We start from the raw sequence: 17725 nt of genomic DNA on the forward strand, positions 1-17725 counted from the left end.
ACAATAATTATTGTTATATTATGCTTTCCTTTGAAATTAATTTTCTTGTTTCATGCTCATCCTGCATTACTAAACCCAAAAGAAAGTCCTCAAAACTTTAATCCATGGGTCAAAGACTTGCTAACAATTCGTGAAAAAATACAAAGGATGTTGCTTGTTGAGCATTTTTAAATCTGCTAAAACATGGCAAAGTTTTTCTAGTGGTCATCTTCTTACTGAATTAATCGAAATCAGACATCTTGCAGTCTGTGTTTTGTCAAGTCTAAAACACTTGGCTTTGTTTAAACTTGATAAAACACTTCTACTCATTTAAATAGACATACTGTAAAATTGAACCACAAAAGATATGCAGTACACAGATACTAACCCCTACATTTATCATACCTTGTAAATGTTTTTAAGAAAAATGCATATAGATTTAGCTGACAGCCACTGAATAACCCTTCAGTTATTTATATTGATCTGTTTGATTGTTTACTGAATTACAACTATCTTTTGTTTTTGTTGATCTACCATTCTTTTACTCAATTAATAATATTCAATAAGATATTGCTCTCCTTTGTTGCCATTGAGGCCATGGGGATGAGGAGCATTGCGTCACACCAGCCCAAGCGGCTGCGAAGGAGACTAATAAGATAGAGATTTTCTTGAAAAAAAATTAGAATGAAGAACACATGATTACTTTAAGGGTCTGTGAATAACAAATCCGCAAACTAACATTTATTGCAAAATCCAAAGGATCTGATTGGATGCAGATCCTAAATTTAGATATTGATAGGTTAAGGTTGTTTTGTCACTAAGGCCTCTGATCAGTGTCCCAGACCCTGGTTTTAGGCAAGCAATGGAAATTCACAACTGTGTGTAGGTGAAAATACGATTTTCTAGTCTGGGTTATGTGCGCTTGCTTAACTTAAACTAAAGTGAATACCATTTACTTACATAATTGGATTGGCCAAAGCACAAGGCTACATAATTGTTATCATCTATAAATTATGACAATAATACTCAATTAAATCGTCTACAAGAATCTCTTACAAAAAAAAGCTAACAATATTCTACAACGTTGTCGAAACTTTTTTATTTTGGGGAAGGGGTGGGGAAGTTTAGGATACTGGATAATCCAGTAATTTACTAATCCTGAATAGGGTCAATTAAATGTCCACTTAATATTAATTACTTATTAATAATAAATAACTACACACCAGATATTCCCCCAAAAGCTGTAAGCAAATCATTGTCACCATCAACGATATCTACATCACATGAATCATTGGGCTGATTTCCAAGGAAAGAACTTGTATCCATCTGGGAAAGTGAGATGTTGTCCATGACCATTTCAAACAGTTCATCATCAAGTAAAATATCACTCCATTTGTCAAGTAGATCCTCACTAAAAACAACATTGTCGTCATCATCCTCCTCATCATCGACATCATAAGCATCATTGCTGTTGACATTTGTGTCATGAAAAGTTTCACAAATTACTCGGATAATCTCTTGTGCATGCCTTTATGCCAGATTTCCACAGTTCTGTAAACATCTGACATTTCAAAGATGTGCTCCAGGTTATCAAGAACCTGTGAAATTTGAAGATCTCTAAATCCAAGCATGAATTGAACATTGGTCAATATTTTGAGATTTGGATTTGCAGCCACGCCTACAAAATCAACTAAGAGCGACTTGTGATACTTTATTAGGCATCTTTTTACATGCTCCTTCTGTAGTGGTTGAATATCTCTTGTCCTGCTTGAACTTCTGCGACTCTTTGCATCTACAGACACAGGATACTGAAGTGAAGTTTTGCATTCTGGCAAACCACAGTCACAGTTATTGGCGCAATTATCACAGCAGAGATGTTTCAAAAGAGACCTTTCATTGTCATTGTCAAAGTGTTCCAGAATTGCTTTTCTTCGACAATCAGTTGATTTAATGAACAACTTAATGTCTCCGTCCACATGATTTAAAAGCATGCCATGATACCACAGAAATGATTTACTCCGATGTAACTCGCCGCTGTAGCTCCCTTGCCTCTCAAATACTCCAATTGATCATCCACTAGAGTGAGCAAAGGCGACACAACAACACAAATGTGGCCTGGTTGAATTGACACGTGGTCGATGACTAACGGCAAAGCTTGAAAAATCAGAGATTTTCCGAAGCCAATCCACAGTCACAGTTATTGGCGCAATTATCACAGCAGAGATGTTTCAAAAGAGACCTTTCATTGTCATTGTCAAAGTGTTCCAGAATTGCTTTTCTTCGACAATCAGTTGATTTAATGAACAACTTAATGTCTCCGTCCACATGATTTAAAAGCATGCCATGATACCACAGAAATGATTTACTCCGATGTAACTCGCCGCTGTAGCTCCCTTGCCTCTCAAATACTCCAATTGATCATCCACTAGAGTGAGCAAAGGCGACACAACAACACAAATGTGGCCTGGTTGAATTGACACGTGGTCGATGACTAACGGCAAAGCTTGAAAAATCAGAGATTTTCCGAAGCCAATCGGCAAGTTAACGAAAATATCCTTATTCCTTTCAATTAACTTCGATATTGCTAGTTGCTGATGCGAATTTCAAGCCTGTATGCCGAATTTTGACGCTACAAGATTAAACGCTTCCCGTACGAAAATTTCGGACCTGACAGAGGCGGAATCCGGCCTGACCTTGGCGGGAATACCGTTGATAGAACCAAACATCAGCAAAACAAGAACCGAGCAAAAAAAATGTCTGGCTCCAAGCTAATAAGCCAGACAAATGTTACGCTCGTGTCTGGGTCATGGCAGCCGCACAATACACTTACAGGAACAGAACAAGAGCCAAACAACCTCAAATTACTTTTCCAAATTTAATAAATTTAATAAGTAGCTAGGCATGGGCCTGATAAGAGCCTGACACGAGATTGGAAAGAGCCAGTCAAGGTACGTTTGGTTTCTTGTCAATGAAATTGATCGCAAAGACAATGTTAAGACTAGCTCTTACAGTGTCAAGGAATATAAATAAAGCACGAACAGGGTTGTTTATAAACACACCTGCATATGGTATTATGGTCATCATGCTACTTGACGGACCGCAAAATTTGATTCCAAGATCAATGTACGTCACACACTGCACGTACGGCGATGCGTTGTTTTGATTCCTAGCACGCAGTTTTATCAATCAAATGCCATAGGAGACATGTTGCAGATAAGTCTTATTGTTTAAATTCATTTTTCATTGGTTTCGAGATCACTTGACGGTTACGTTTACTAATTTTTGGCGCTTGGAGTGTTAACCGTATTTTCAATGTGCACCCGCGAAACAGTGCAATTGCAGTTACCGTATTCCTTTGAGGCTTGTGAGAAGTGATCGCTTCTTCCTCAGTCTTTTTAAGATCTCTTCAAGGATTTAAAAAAAGTTTTAGAAATGTTGCTGTTTGCATGCCTTTATTTTGATTCAGACAAAAGTGTATAAAGCATTTTACATGTAAATGTAAATTGCGAGGATCTGAAAGCAAGCGAGATACATGTCAAATACATCTGCAGCCTGAGCAAAATGGAAGGTTTTTAGCAACCATCCCAATCATTGAGGGGAGAGGTAAGCTACATTATCTTGTTATAAAATAAATGTCAGTCCTTTGGACTCGAATTTTTTTCTTTTCCTTCTATCTATTCGATTTTTTGAGTGTACCGAACTGTTCCAATGGCTAAGACATTCCATGTTCGGTAAATTTCAGATGCCAAATCGAGGAGAGGTTGAGTTTAAATTTAGAAAGCTTTATCAATTACGATTTACACTAATTGAAATCGTCCGTCTTTTATCCGACGAAAAATTCAGTAGTGTTTTGAAATGTTTAACTTATTAAGTTTCACCGGGTGACCTCGGACCATCTGAGAATCAGGCTTTATGTCCTGCAAAATAATTAGACTGAACTCACACCAAAACACACAAAAGGCGAGTTTGCACTTTACTCATGTTTTTGGAACTGAATAAACTTTATTTAATATTCGCAAACCACAACATTCTCTGCCTCTCCCCCAAGAACGCTCTTCGAAAGGGGCCATTCCATTTAATATCCACACCCCTCCTATGGATGAGATTTTTTGAGGGGGGCTCCCAGTGAAGGTGAATTTCTGAGGGATCATCATCGGCCATCGGTCTTCATCCTTGTGCTCTGTGCTGTACCCGAAAATGGAAAAGGGACTGGGAATGGCAATGATGAGTGAAAATTGCAAATCACATGCGTTGAGTCGCGTTGAAATCGGTGGGTGTCTACGCAACAATAGACATACAAAAAAGGATACATAAATTTAAATGTTTGTTTCATTTAGAGGCCTTTATTTTGTTTTTGTTGTATTTTTTTTTGCTAAATTGCAATGTGAAGTAGTCGTTAGGCTTTATTTTAAAACGTCCAATTACTCACAACAACAGCTTCAACAAAACAACAGTTTCAAAGGAGTAAGGAGTCTATCTTTTTGTCAAGGGTCGAGGGTACCGTCAAGGGTAACTTTTTTTAAATATGTTGTTGCTGTTGAATTAAAATATTACGTGAACATTCGAATTCGTTGAAAGCAAAGAACCTTTTCCGTCACACCAGTAGTTACTAGTGGGAGTCAATTGTCGTTGTTTTGACACATTGAGAACTACTCTTTGTCGTCCAATCATAAGATCGTTTTCCTCCTTTTCCAGTTTCAGGAGGATGGTAGAGATAAAGAAAATAAAGTGCTTGGGGGTAAGGGTAACTCCGAGAGTGAGAGTAAGGGTGAGGGTGAGGGTAAGGGTGGGGGTGAGGGTAAGTTCTCGGAGAATAACAAGCCTCTGACTGTACTTGCCCGGGTAGATGGGTAGACTGTAATTGGCTCGCCTGTAAAAAGTTCCCGTAAAAACGTTGAAATGGCGAAGGATTATGAGCTTGTGAATTGCTTGCCTGAGTAGGGTTTTCATAAAAACGTTGAAATGGCGAAGAGTAGTAGCAGCCCAGTCGGTTCACAACGAAAGCCCAAAGGTCAGAGAAAATTTCTGCGATTGTTTCAAAGATCTTCAAACTGACCGTGTTTCACATTGATCACGTTTCCCTGACAAGCGCTGACAGTTACCGCCGTGATTCCTATTGTTTAGCTCGAGTTTTCCAAAATCTACCTACTCCACCCAAGCACTACAGCGTCTTTGATGTATTTTCCGATTTTCAAAGTTTTTTCCAACTTGAAAACTAAGGGTCGCAGTTGGCAATGTGCCCCGATAATAGATTCTTAACGCAAGGTAAACAAATCCTTCAAATAATTTGCCAAGTGCTACCCATGCCTTTGCCTAATATTTTAGTCACGTCTGCCTTTTCTCTGCCTTATATGCATTCAGTGGGGTAGTTTGAATATGGATATTTCACCGATTCTTATTTTGCTATCTTGTACGCGTTGGAATTGTTGTGCTTTAAAGTAGATCCTGGGCATGAAATTTTTATGCAAGTCATCGCCAATCAGCCAATCACCGTCACCGGAAACCGTGACCTACAATAGGTACGTAGGTGCGCAGAATAATAATTTAGATGGTTGATGCTATGGCCAAGTTGCCCCGCAAATATATACTCCTTCAATTATCAACTTTCTGCATCTCAAAAAGTATATCACTGCAGAAAACTGAAACACAAAGGGAACGCAAAGCCAACCCTTGTCGGTGCAGTCAGAATAACTTGATGGCGCAGTTGATGGCGGTAGTGTGATAATAGGAAGTCATTTGGCGAAACTAATTTTAAAATCAGAGGTGTCTCATTGCAGCAAAAACTCTTTCACTACGGCTTCAGCAACTATTTCCTATTTTGCTCGAAAAGGTGAGCTTTTATTCATGAACAGCGATCAGATCGAAGTAGACGATGTAATATCCAGTCCAGTCCAATCCGGAAAGTACATAGCTTGAGCATGCGTAGTGCGCACTGTATCACGCCATCGCACATGCTTTTCAGATTTACTCTGTTGAAACGAGTTTACTAAATAAAGACCAGTTATTTCATTGGCGACAAGGATTAAACGAAGAGAAACGAGGAGAAAACAGTAGCAAAAGAAGAAGAAGCCCAGCAACAGTGGCTAGATGAAAGATTCCCTCGTTTAGAACATATTTACGCGTAACTCGTTTTCACAACAGCAGAGAATCATGAATGGAAATGAAGAACATGAAGAACACCAAGCTCCCGCCGAACCTGCTACAGTGCGGATTATTATGGAAACAAGAAACCTCAGGGCCTCACCATTCATTCCTGGGGACGACCAGATAAATACTGGTAGAGCATGGGACGATTGGATCGAAGAAATCGAACGAGAGTTCCGATATTTCAAGATTACGGATCCTATCGATAAGAAAGATGCATTGATCATCTACGGAGGGAAAGAAATTGCCCGGCTTGAGAAGAGCCTCCCAAACCCAACTGATGCAATGAACGATTATGAGAAGCTGAGAAAGAAGCTAAATGATTACTTCAAACCGAAGAAAAAAAAACAATACGCAAGGTATTTATTCCTCAAGATGAAACCAACACACGGAGAAACAACCGTAGCTTATGCTGCTCGAGTGAGAGAGAAAGGCAACGAGTGCAAATTCGGAACAAATTGCGACGACCGAATCCTGGAACACCTCATCCAAACGACGCACAATCATACGCTAATTCAGAAAGCCATCAACAAGAAATGGAATTTGACACAATTCCTCACCGAAGCTGCCCAAATGGAGGACACTTCACTTCAACTAAGTGACATTAAAATTCCCGAAGATGTAAAGAAGTTGAATAGACGACCCAGAGAATGGCAACTGCCTCGGAGCAGATCAGGTTACCAGAAGAAGCAACCCTGTGGATCCTGTGGACAAGTAGGCACTCATCCAAAAGGGAAAAACTGTCCTGCATACGGGAAGAAATGTTCAAAATACCAGAGATTCAACCACTTTGCAACAGTGTGTAGAGCTGATACACCCAGGGACAGCAAGAAAGGCCAACAGCATAAACCTGAACTGGGAAAATCAGACAATGACAAACAGCAGCGCCACATCAAACGAACCACTGAAGAGTCACCGGACAGCTCAACAAGCTCTGACGATGAGTTCTCCTGTCAAGCAGTTCGACACTTGAAGCAAGTCAAGAAGATTAAATCCGATGACAAGGATAGAACCCTGATAGTGAAGATAAACAATGTCGATGTAGAAGTAGACCCTGATAGCGGAGCGGAAGTCAATGTTTTCGACAAACATCCATTCAAAGCACTGACAAACCATGCCAGTACAAAACCAACACTAGCATCCAGCAGAACAAAGCTGAACACTTTACAGAGTGAATTGTCTATGAAAGGAGAGTTTACAGCGACAATCAGGAACAAAACTTGTGGAACTGTTGCAAGATTGCAACTCCCCTCCACTCATCGGCAAAGACACCCTGCAAGAACTCGGGATGTTGCAAGTCAGGGAAGATGGAACATTCGCTGAGAAGAACGACCTAAGAATCCACGAAGAAATGTCAGACATCAAAGCTGTTAAGGAAGATGAAGTTCTGAGTACCGAAATCAAAGACATTGCTGACAGATACAGCCACGTTTTCCAGGGCATCGGAAAGATTAGAGACAACAAGAATGGTCAAGATTTCTATGCAAAGTTCAGCATGAGACCAGAGGCAGTACCAGTAGCCCAGAAGCCAAGACCAGTTGCATACTACCTGCAAGAGCCACTCAAGAAATGGTTGGAGCAGTGCTTAGAAGAAGAGATATTTGAAGAGGTACCTGAAGGGGAACCTGTGACATTATGTTCACCACTAGTGGTCCAGCCAAAGCCAAAGTTCAGTGAACTAGACAAAGGAGGCCTGGAACCACACAGGATCAGAGCCAGCGTGGACCTCAGGATACCCAACCAGTTCATGGAAAGAGACAGGATAACCCAAAGCACTGTAGTGGAAGATTTCATGTACAAGTTCCATAACTGCACTGTCTTCTCCAAGCTCGATATGAAGCAAAGATATCACCAACTCCTACTTGACCCAGAATCCAGGAAGATCGCTACCTTCAGCACCCCGTGGGGGAACATGAGGCCAAAGCGTCTAATCTTCGGAGCAAAGTCGTCACAAGACCTCTTTGACGAAGCAATCTACAGGATCTTTGGGGACATTCCAAGATGGCAGGTGACTACGAGACAACACCGAATAGAACCAATCAAGAGCACAGAAACACCGAAGAAACCTTGGGACGTTGTAGCCGTAGACTTCGGAGGACCGTACCCTGACGGCCACTACAACCTGCTAGCCATAGACAAAAGAACAAGGTACCCTGAAGTCTCGAAGACACTCACCAGCTTTCCGACCCACCAAGGACAGGCTGAAAACCATATTCGCCACCCATGGCACCCCAAGACAGCTAGAATCAGACAACGGACCACCGTTCAATTCCAAAGAATTTGCAGAGTTTCCCAAGACAGAAGGATTCCACCACCATCGTGTGACCCCAGAGCATGCTCGTGCAAATGGCGAAGGTGAAAGTTTCATACCCAACCAGTTCATGGAAAGAAACAGGATAACCCAAAGCACTGTAGTGGAAGATTTCATGTACAAGTTCCATAACTGCACTGTCTTCTCCAAGCTCGATATGAAGCAAAGATATCACCAACTCCTACTTGACCCAGAATCCAGGAAGATCGCTACCTTCAGCACCCCGTGGGGGAACATGAGGCCAAAGCGTCTAATCTTCGGAGCAAAGTCGTCACAAGACCTCTTTGACGAAGCAATCTACAGGATCTTTTGGGACATTCCAAGATGCCAGGTGACTACGAGACAACACCGAACAGAACCAATCAAGAGCACAGAAACACCGAAGAAACCTTGGGACGTTGTAGCCGTAGACTTCGGAGGACCGTACCCTGACGGCCACTACAACCTGCTAGCCATAGACAAAAGAACAAGGTACCCTGAAGTCTCGAAGACACACTCACCAGCTTTCCGACCCACCAAGGACAGGCTGAAAACCATATTCGCCACCCATGGCACCCCTAGACAGCTAGAATCAGACAACGAACCACCGTTCAATTCCAAAGAATTTGCAGAGTTTCCCAAGACAGAAGGATTCCACCACCATCGTGTGACCCCAGAGCATGCTCGTGCAAATGGCGAAGCTGAAAGTTTCATGAAGCTCCTCAACAAGACAGAACAGATTGCTCACCTCCAAGGCGGGGATAGCAATGCTGCCATTCAAGAAATGTTGACAGGCTATCGCTCCACCCCACATCCTGCTACAGTAGTAACACCATATGAAGCCTTGATGAACAGACAAGTGAGGACCAAGCTAGACCATCAGACTAGAGAGAGCAACCATGAAAGCGCTTGTGACTCAGCTGTCAACAAAAGGGATAAGGAGTATAAACAGAAGACCAAACAGAATGCTCAGAACAAGAACACTAAACAGCATAACTTCACCATTGGAGATCACGTTCTACTAAAGCAAAAGAAGACAAATAAGTGGGCAACAGCTTTTGAACCGGCATTCTACACCATAACTCAAATTGACGGTTCAAGTATGACAGGACGTGTACCGTGATGCAAGCCAATTCAAGCTCGCAAATGCACTGATCGAGAACGACCCTGACGAGGAGTTTGTAGACAAGGAAGGAGAATCAAATTCTGAGGAATGGAGACAGCAAATTTTTCAAAATGTCAGCCCTCAACCAGATCTGGGGAAGACGTTACCTGACAAAAACCAACTAGCCGAGAGTAACAACAGCAACGGGGCAGAGCTGAGCAATTCACGAAAGACACCAGTACCCGAAGCCAGACCCAAGTGCAACCAACAGCGACCAACTTATTTGAAGGACTATGTTTGAGTTCAAACATTGAACGTTTCCATTGATTGAACATTTGAACACTGATTGAACATTTGAACATTGAGCATTTCTGTCAGGTGGATTTTGAACATTTTCATTGAACATTGGACATTCTCCATTGTCCTTATTTCCAGTTGAGTTATCAGCCAAGAACATTTGACAGTTTTCTATAGGACCTTAGTTAAGAAAGGGACTATCCCAGAAAAAGGAAGAAATGTGATATCCAGTCCAATCCAATCCGGAAAGTACATAGTTTGCGCATGCGTAGTGCGCACTGTATCACGCCATCGCACATGCTTTTCAGATTTACTGTGTATAAACAAGTTTACTAAATAAAGACCAGTTATTTCAGACGATTATGCTAACTCCCGATAAACTAAAATCCTTTTTAAGCGATCGTCCAAAAATAATAGAAATACACGAAGTGAAACGTGACGGCCCTGAGTTAAACAGAGCGACTAATCTAAGCCCGCCACTCAAACTAAAAATGACAGACATAAAACAAGACCCACCAACAAGAAATAAAAGTGAAGGCTATATAATACTCCCCGCTATGTTCACAGGGTAGAACAAAATTCAACCCCCCCGCCCCAGATTTTCCAACATTTCATGGAAAGTATATGTTTTCTAACTGTGTGGTGACAAGCCGACCGAATGTCCACATACTATTTTTTTTATCCAAAAAAAAAAAAAAATAAAATAAAAAAATGTTACCCTTGATGATACCCTCTACCCTGGACATGGAACCCCCGACCTTCGACCCTCAACAAAAAGATAGATTCGTTTCAAAGACGTCATTTCTGTCAAATGTGAAGTTTTGACAGTTCCGCCAAAGACGTAATTAGCTCGTTCATGTGTCAAAAATCCGCAGACTCTGTGAGACGGTCTCGTTCATTGTATAGTGGTTCGCGCTAACAAATTTACGCTTATCTGGAAATTACTTGTGATTAATATTGCCTTCTTCAAGAACGATGCCTTTGCTTAAAGTGTGCGATGTCTCAACAACAAAGAGGAAAGCAGTAGTAGCAAATTCTCTTAGAGAAATTATCGCCAAAGGTACACTATAGCATCATCCATGATTTAACATGACAATGCTAATTGAGCTTCTTCTTCGCCTGACCTGGCATTATATTGTTTCATTTCATTTAAATTTTGCTTTCAAAAGTGGCCAGGAACTAATACTGTTTACAACTGGGTGTTTCTGATTTCTATCAACAAGAGGAGGAATTCCAAGCAGGTGCCGACAATAGTAACCCAAGCGAGCCCAATTAACTTAGCCAACACAAGCTCAATATTTTTTACCTTACACAGTTTTTAAATACTTATAGTGCTGTTCATTTGTGAAATCTTATTTTCCTCAGGTAAGAAAAAATTATGCCTCGAAGAATAGGAAGAATGTTTCTTATTTGAGGAGTACGATGGCACAGAAGTTGATGATGACAAAAGTCTGGTAAAGTACGGAAAGGCCAGTTCTTTTGTTCTCGGTAAAGACTGGATTGCAAATCCAGGCACAGCATCTACACAAAGCTCTGCTGATGCTTCCCCTAAGGAAGCAACTAAAGAGCATCCCGCCCACTTCAGTGTAGTTCTGGACGAAAGCAAAGCAGAGGAACCTCCTACAAGCTGGCACGAAGTTGCCGAACACAGAAATGGGGTCAGAAGAGGACATCAATTGCTTGACTGCTGAAACAAGTGCGTATGCGAGTACCAGGATCTGGTAATCTTCTTTAATCAAGTTTAGATTTTAGATTAGTCTGCTTGGCAAGTGCGAAGATAATTTAAAAAGTGGGAAACAATGTCACCGCGCTTAGCGCAGAGCATTAAAGGAAACGAGGGAAGGCACATCGTGTTTCCCTGTTAGTCAGTTGTTCTTCTCAGGCGAATAATTTCTTCTCATTTCTTAGCCTCCTCACAAATCCTTTCCGCATCTGCTACGCAGACGAATTCAAAAATCCTGTGCGGTAATACCAATTAATCGCACTTTTAAGGAAACATGGCATACATTACATTATCATGACGGTAAAACGTATATTGAACTTTTTGGCAGTTGCAGAACAAGAGGAAAAAACTAAATCTGTGAATGATGTTCTGATGCAGACGCCCTACTATCACGCCAAGACGAATAATATGAAAATATATTCGCCAAAGGAGATCAAATCAGCAACCGGAATGGAAAAGAAATGACGCCAGTTTTGGAATGACAAGGCAGAGCAACTGGCCCAAAACAAAAAAACTAGAAATTAATCAAAGACGGTGCTGAGTGGTTTAATTGACGTTTCCTGGACGCTGCGTAAGACGTCCACGTTTGAGTCCGACGTGAAAAAGCTTCTGGATGAGGAGAAAGTTCTTTTTCGTAAAGATGACGTCGCAGGAAAGAAACTCGGAACTCAGAAAAAGGACACCATCAGTAAAAACGTGGAGAGGATGTCGGCCGCTCATCACGCAGTAGAAGGCATTGATCAAGAGGTGGAAGAGGTTCAGGAAGCCTCTCAGGCAGCACAAACTTTGGTTGACAGGAGAAAATACTCAAAAGCGTATGAGAGGAAGAAGCTCCTGTTAGATGGCGCCTACACCAAACTTAAGCGCGCCCAAGATGCGTTAACAAAAGGGACATAGAAAATCCCTTAGCAGAAAGAAGTGGGAATGTCGATGTGGAAGAAGATGATGCATGTCCTTTTAGTCTTGGGAAATTTGAAAATATAATCCACAATTCACGATTTCCATTTGACATTACATTCTTTTTTCAACTACATATATTAGTTTGACAAAAGAACAAATTTATAACTATTGGGGAATCTAGATATCTCTACAGTGTATCTCCCTGCTGGTTTCAACAAGTGAAGTCGGCGATGATTACCTCACATTGTTACCTAGGGGAAAATTATTAATAGCAGATCCGGCTGTGGAGAAGATTTCTATAGTATCCATAGATTGGGTATGTGGTTTAAAACTGTTGTAAAAAATAAGTTTTCTGTTCGAGGTAAGAAGCAAGATGAAAGCCTTGGACAAATTTTGAGTGAAACTGGAGATGAAAGCTTCACAAATGTGGTTTTCAGTAAAAATTGGGAATCATGAATTATTCTCTTTACATAATATTTTAATTTTCCGTTATATGCCGGCTTGATTTTTTCAGCAATATCCATTCAGTGCAAGTTGTAAACAATGGACTGTTTATGAAGACATTGTTGGTTTTGTTCGACCGGCCCTGCTCCCAATTATAAACAGTTTATTTTGTTGTTGTTATGACCGTGGAGAGACATAAAAAAAGATTCAAAACGTAGTAAATAACAACTTCGCCAGGAAAGGTTTCTGCGACTACGAGAATTTTTTTTTGCCATCTCGTCGGGCGTCAAAATTCCACACAAGAGGCATTCATGAACACTGTGTTTGTTGAGTTTTTTCAGATGGGCTCAAAGACAACTATAAAGCGCAATGGGAACACGGGCACGAGTCATCCGTGACAGGAAGTTTTCGCTACATGTAGTATTGAAAAGGTTGAAAAACTCTGAAATATATGACGTTCAACATGCTCAATGAGGTAATCTTTTCTTGGAGAGTCAAGAGTTCCATATCATCATTTCATTAAATAAATCCTTAAAGAAATAAATGACGTTTAAAAAACAACAACAATAATTTTGCCTGACTACGTTTAAGGAATGGCTGGAGTAGGGAGCACTGCCAATCTCCTTGTTAACCAATGCATTGCATTGCATTGCATTAAAGAACTATTATAAAAGAGACTGATGTCGCGGCTACAGGAATAACGGTTTCCGGAAAAACTGTTTGTTGGTTTCACAACTTGACAATGGAACTCTTTAGATAAGTAATATATTCACTCACGCAGAATTCGTCAAATTTTCTATTTATGATTTCCTGAAAATTACGCCTTTCAAAGTGGAAACTAGCATGCATAGCAAGCGTTTCGGAGCAAGTTCAGTTGCAGAAGAAACGCGACGAACTTCTGTTAACTCCCAAAGATATATTGAGACGATTGTTATTACCGTAGTTATTCGGTTATAAGGCGCACTCGGTTATAAGACGCACCCCAAACTTAGCAATTTAATCAAGCTAAGTTCTCAGACTGAAAATTACGTGAAAATACTCGGTTATAAGACGCACCAAACAATTGAGAGTTAACAGAAGGATCTGATGAATCTGAGAACAATTATCCTTACACAATTGGCATGTGAAGTCTTTTTGTTAACGTAAACAAAAGTGAAAAAGTCACACATTTAATGATATACGTAAAAACAAAAGCTAAAAGTTCACACCTGTAATAATAATAAATGATAACACCGGGAGCAGAACAGTCCCAGTGTTGTCATGCGGCGCCGACAAGCAAAGTTTCACGGTTGCTCTGACAGTGAAAGCGAACGGCGAAAAACTCTCACCGAAAGTCATATTCAAAGGTGTTCGGCAGCTGAATATCAACACGCCACCAAGGATGCAAATTTCAGTGCACAAGAAAGGCTGGATGGACGAAGAAGGTATGTTTTATCTCCACACTGTTTATTCAGAGAAGGAACTTTTCGAGCGAGCGACATAGACGATTCTCGGAATTCGAAACTGTGTTGTTGTCATGGATATCATGTTACTTAGCACGTGCTGTTAAGCACGTATGCAAATTTTCATTTGTTTGCTTTTCTCTTGAAGTCGTTTAGTATTCTAAAGGTCTCTAAAGGCAGTATTCTTTTTTTAATTCATAAGAATAAAGGAGTGGATTAGACGCAATCTTCGCTACACCGCAGACCAAAAAGCTCTACTCGTTTCGTGGTCCCTTGACGGAGGGCGTAAAAGATCTTCTGGCCAGGCGAAATGTCGACGTCGCCGTCATCCCTGGCGGACTTACACCCGTATTGCAGCCCCTTGACAAATGTATTAACAAGCCGTTTAAGAACAAGGTACGCTCTCAATATCAGGCTTGGATGGTGAACGGTCTGTTTACTTACACTCCGTCGGGGAAAAAGCGAGCGCCAAGTAAAGAACTTGTTTTACAGTGGATACACAACGCTTGGCAAGAGATACCCGCCGATTTAGTCGCCAACTCCTTCAAGTCCTGTGGAATTTCAAACGCTAAGGACGGCACCGAGGATGAAGCTGTGTGGGAAGAAGAAGGAGCTGGAGCTGATGAAGCAGACGACCAGTTAGAGAACGAGTTCGACACGGACAGTGAGCAGGAAGACTAGCCGAGACTAGACAAAAAACAACAACCACCACAACCGCTCTTTTCAGAGCCACCCCGGTTCTTTTCAGAACCACCAAATCTATAAAAGTCAATGACCAACAACAAGTGTCTTTTCCTTGTGTTTTTTAAACTGTACGTTCTTCTCAAATTGTGATCTTAAAATTTTGTTACGTGAAAATACTTGGCTATAAGACGCACCCCAATTTTAGCACTAACTTGCCACCCAAAGAGAGATTTTTCTTGAAAAAACCGTGCGCCTTATAACCGAATAACTACGGTAGTAAGGGGGAGTAGAAACGCGCTATGCTTTATATCCAAAGATTTGATTGACTGATTACCAACACCGGAAATGGTGTCCTGGTATGCTTGTTTTAGCGTTTTTATTTGCTGATTTTTCTCGATACGTAAAGAGAAATTCCTCCGGAATTATCAATGTTCTGCAGCTTGAACAGTAAATGACAGCAGAAATTTCCAAACGCTCATCGAGACATTACATGTGTGTATGTCGACAGTACGATAATAAGACGATGTTGTCAAAGTAATTTTCACTTTTCAATCGATCACCAGTCCGTGAAATCAGGGGTCTCTACATGCAGGCTAACGATTTTCGGGGCAAGTATTTCTTTTTTCACTACAAGAAGACACTGGACGGACATGGTTGACAAGTTACCCCATTTCTGCACGTTAAACAAAGCCAATTAGGGAGATACGGTAACCACATTTTTTGAAAGCATCGCCTGGTCTGTGAAGTTTCATTTCAATTACTTGAAGTATCTAAAATTACTATACTAAGATTATCTCTAAGTCATAATGGCTCTTGTGTAAAGACTATCAGTCCCATTCCGACTCGGTATCAATCTAGACGATCTTAAAAAAAAAGTCTTAGTGATCTGGATCGTCTGAAAATCAGGTGTTGGTCGTCTCATGATCTCATATCAATCAATCAATCAATGTCACCGTCACTCCAGATACCACACAAACACACCATGGCACACGTAGCCTGCGAACAGCAGACGTATTTCCAGTACGACGGGAAATTATTCTGTTGTTCACAGGCTGGGACACACGTGTTTCGTAAACGCCAGCAAATTCAGCAGCCTTCAGCAACCAAAAGATTTCTTTCGTCTCTAGTTATTTTTTTCTGTATTTGGTAGTTATTTGCCGAGCATTTCATTTCTCACCTTCGTTTCAGCTTACGATTAAGTCAGGTAAGATGTGCTTCTTTTTTAAAATAATATTTCCGACTGATTGTTATCATGGCCCTTTTTTTTTTTATTTGCAAGCCAAAATGATCCATGTCTTCGGTGTGCGTTGAAAACTAATTTATAGGCTTGATTTATACCAGCGTTAGTTTACATCGGTGGATGAAAATTCGTAGGCGGACCATCCTAGCAGGATATATTTTTCAGTATTCACTTAATATGCAAAACGTACATGTTGTACACTTTGTTTGGAATTTCGTAGTACTAGGATCTTCCCGCTAGTAAAGACAAAAAAAGGCGACCTAAAGTTCTGCAAACAAACAATTGCTTGACCTTCCTAATCACCGCTAAGATCTGTCCTTTCTCAAAAGAAGGTATCCCCTTTAAGCATTAATTTACAAGAAAGCCCGGGAAACTTCCTATTAGTTATGGGCTCTCACAACAGTATTGACAATAATGCGCTAAACTGGAAGGGGAAAAATGTTGTTTTCAGATTCACGAAATGGGGAATTTTTTCAGACCATTCCATGTTGCAAGGCTGGAAAATGAAAACTCTAATGAAACTATGAACTAAGTATATCTAGTCTGAATGCGAGGAGTTGGAGAGACTTGGCTTGCCGCTGGTTTAAGCAGCGCGAAATTTTCAATCCTTTTCACTGAGGTATGGCCGATCAAGGTTTTCAAAACAGAAAAGTCTCGCAATTCTGAAATGCTTTATAGATGTAAAGTTGAGTGCTTGGTTTACGCTGGGCTCAGAAAATGAAATCATCCCAGGATCGCTTGACTTACCTTAATCAACATATGATAGTTTATATCAGCTGGATTTTTCCTAGTGTTTTGACAACCTTGACCGGCAGTCGACCTCAAAAAAGTTCTCAGTGTCAAAAAATATGGCTTCGAACTTTTCTGAACCCAGCATTTCACGTGTGCCTAGCCGACCTAGCCTTTCCCTTTCCTTTCAAATGCCTGTCACGCAGGTTAACATGTGCCGAAGCTATATTTTTCAATATAACCGCCCTTCTGATTGGCCATTTAGTGGGTTTTTGCGCCTGTGCGGACAGCTCACAGAAGTAACGACGTTTACCAGCATTCCCCTTCAGTAGATGTTTTTAGACTGAAACTGGACAGTTTAAAACCGTCTTCTAAAAAGTTGCTTCTCTTTATATGCATAAAGAAATGGTAATGTTTTTTTAAAAATTTATGGCGTTACTTTGTCCAGATATCAAGATCATGATCCCCTCAGCTGTCTCCTTGCCATAACAGAACACTCACACAAAAATCAAAACAACAGTTTCCAGCCTTGGTGAATTTTACTTCTTTTAGTTCATTTCCCTATTTTAAGGGGCAGTAAGATTTTATTTCTTTTCGCCACGAATTAGGCACATGTAAAGTTCGACCGGCTGAATCAACAGTTGAACTTATTGTTTTGGAGTTGACCTATAAAATAGGTGTTAGGTTCGGCAAAAATCGCATTTGATCAGTGAAAACGTTATCCTTCCAAAGCATAACCTACCCTTCA

At 40.8% G+C, this 17725-nt stretch overlaps 1 long non-coding RNA gene and 2 pseudogenes across 1 annotated transcript in view; 2 read left to right on the top strand and 1 right to left on the bottom strand.

Moving 5' to 3' along the window:
- Nucleotides 1-1194: 1194 nt before the first annotated feature.
- LOC146476992 (uncharacterized) lies at nucleotides 1195-3060 on the bottom strand (annotated as a pseudogene).
- Nucleotides 3061-8990: 5930 nt separating this feature from the next.
- On the top strand, nucleotides 8991-9980 carry LOC146476993 (uncharacterized; annotated as a pseudogene).
- A 4103-nt stretch (nucleotides 9981-14083) lies between these two features.
- Nucleotides 14084-17725, top strand: part of LOC146476994 (uncharacterized) — a 254304-nt gene continuing 250662 nt past the window's right edge. Inside the window, exon 1 of the long non-coding RNA XR_014865519.1 lies at nucleotides 14084-15281. This is a non-coding gene — a long non-coding RNA (uncharacterized LOC146476994). The remainder of the gene's footprint in view (nucleotides 15282-17725) is intronic.

The sequence above is a fragment of the Pavona decussata genome, unplaced genomic scaffold (genome assembly GCF_977016875.1).
Source record: "Pavona decussata unplaced genomic scaffold, jaPavDecu1.1 SCAFFOLD_72, whole genome shotgun sequence".
NCBI lineage: Eukaryota > Metazoa > Cnidaria > Anthozoa > Scleractinia > Agariciidae > Pavona > Pavona decussata.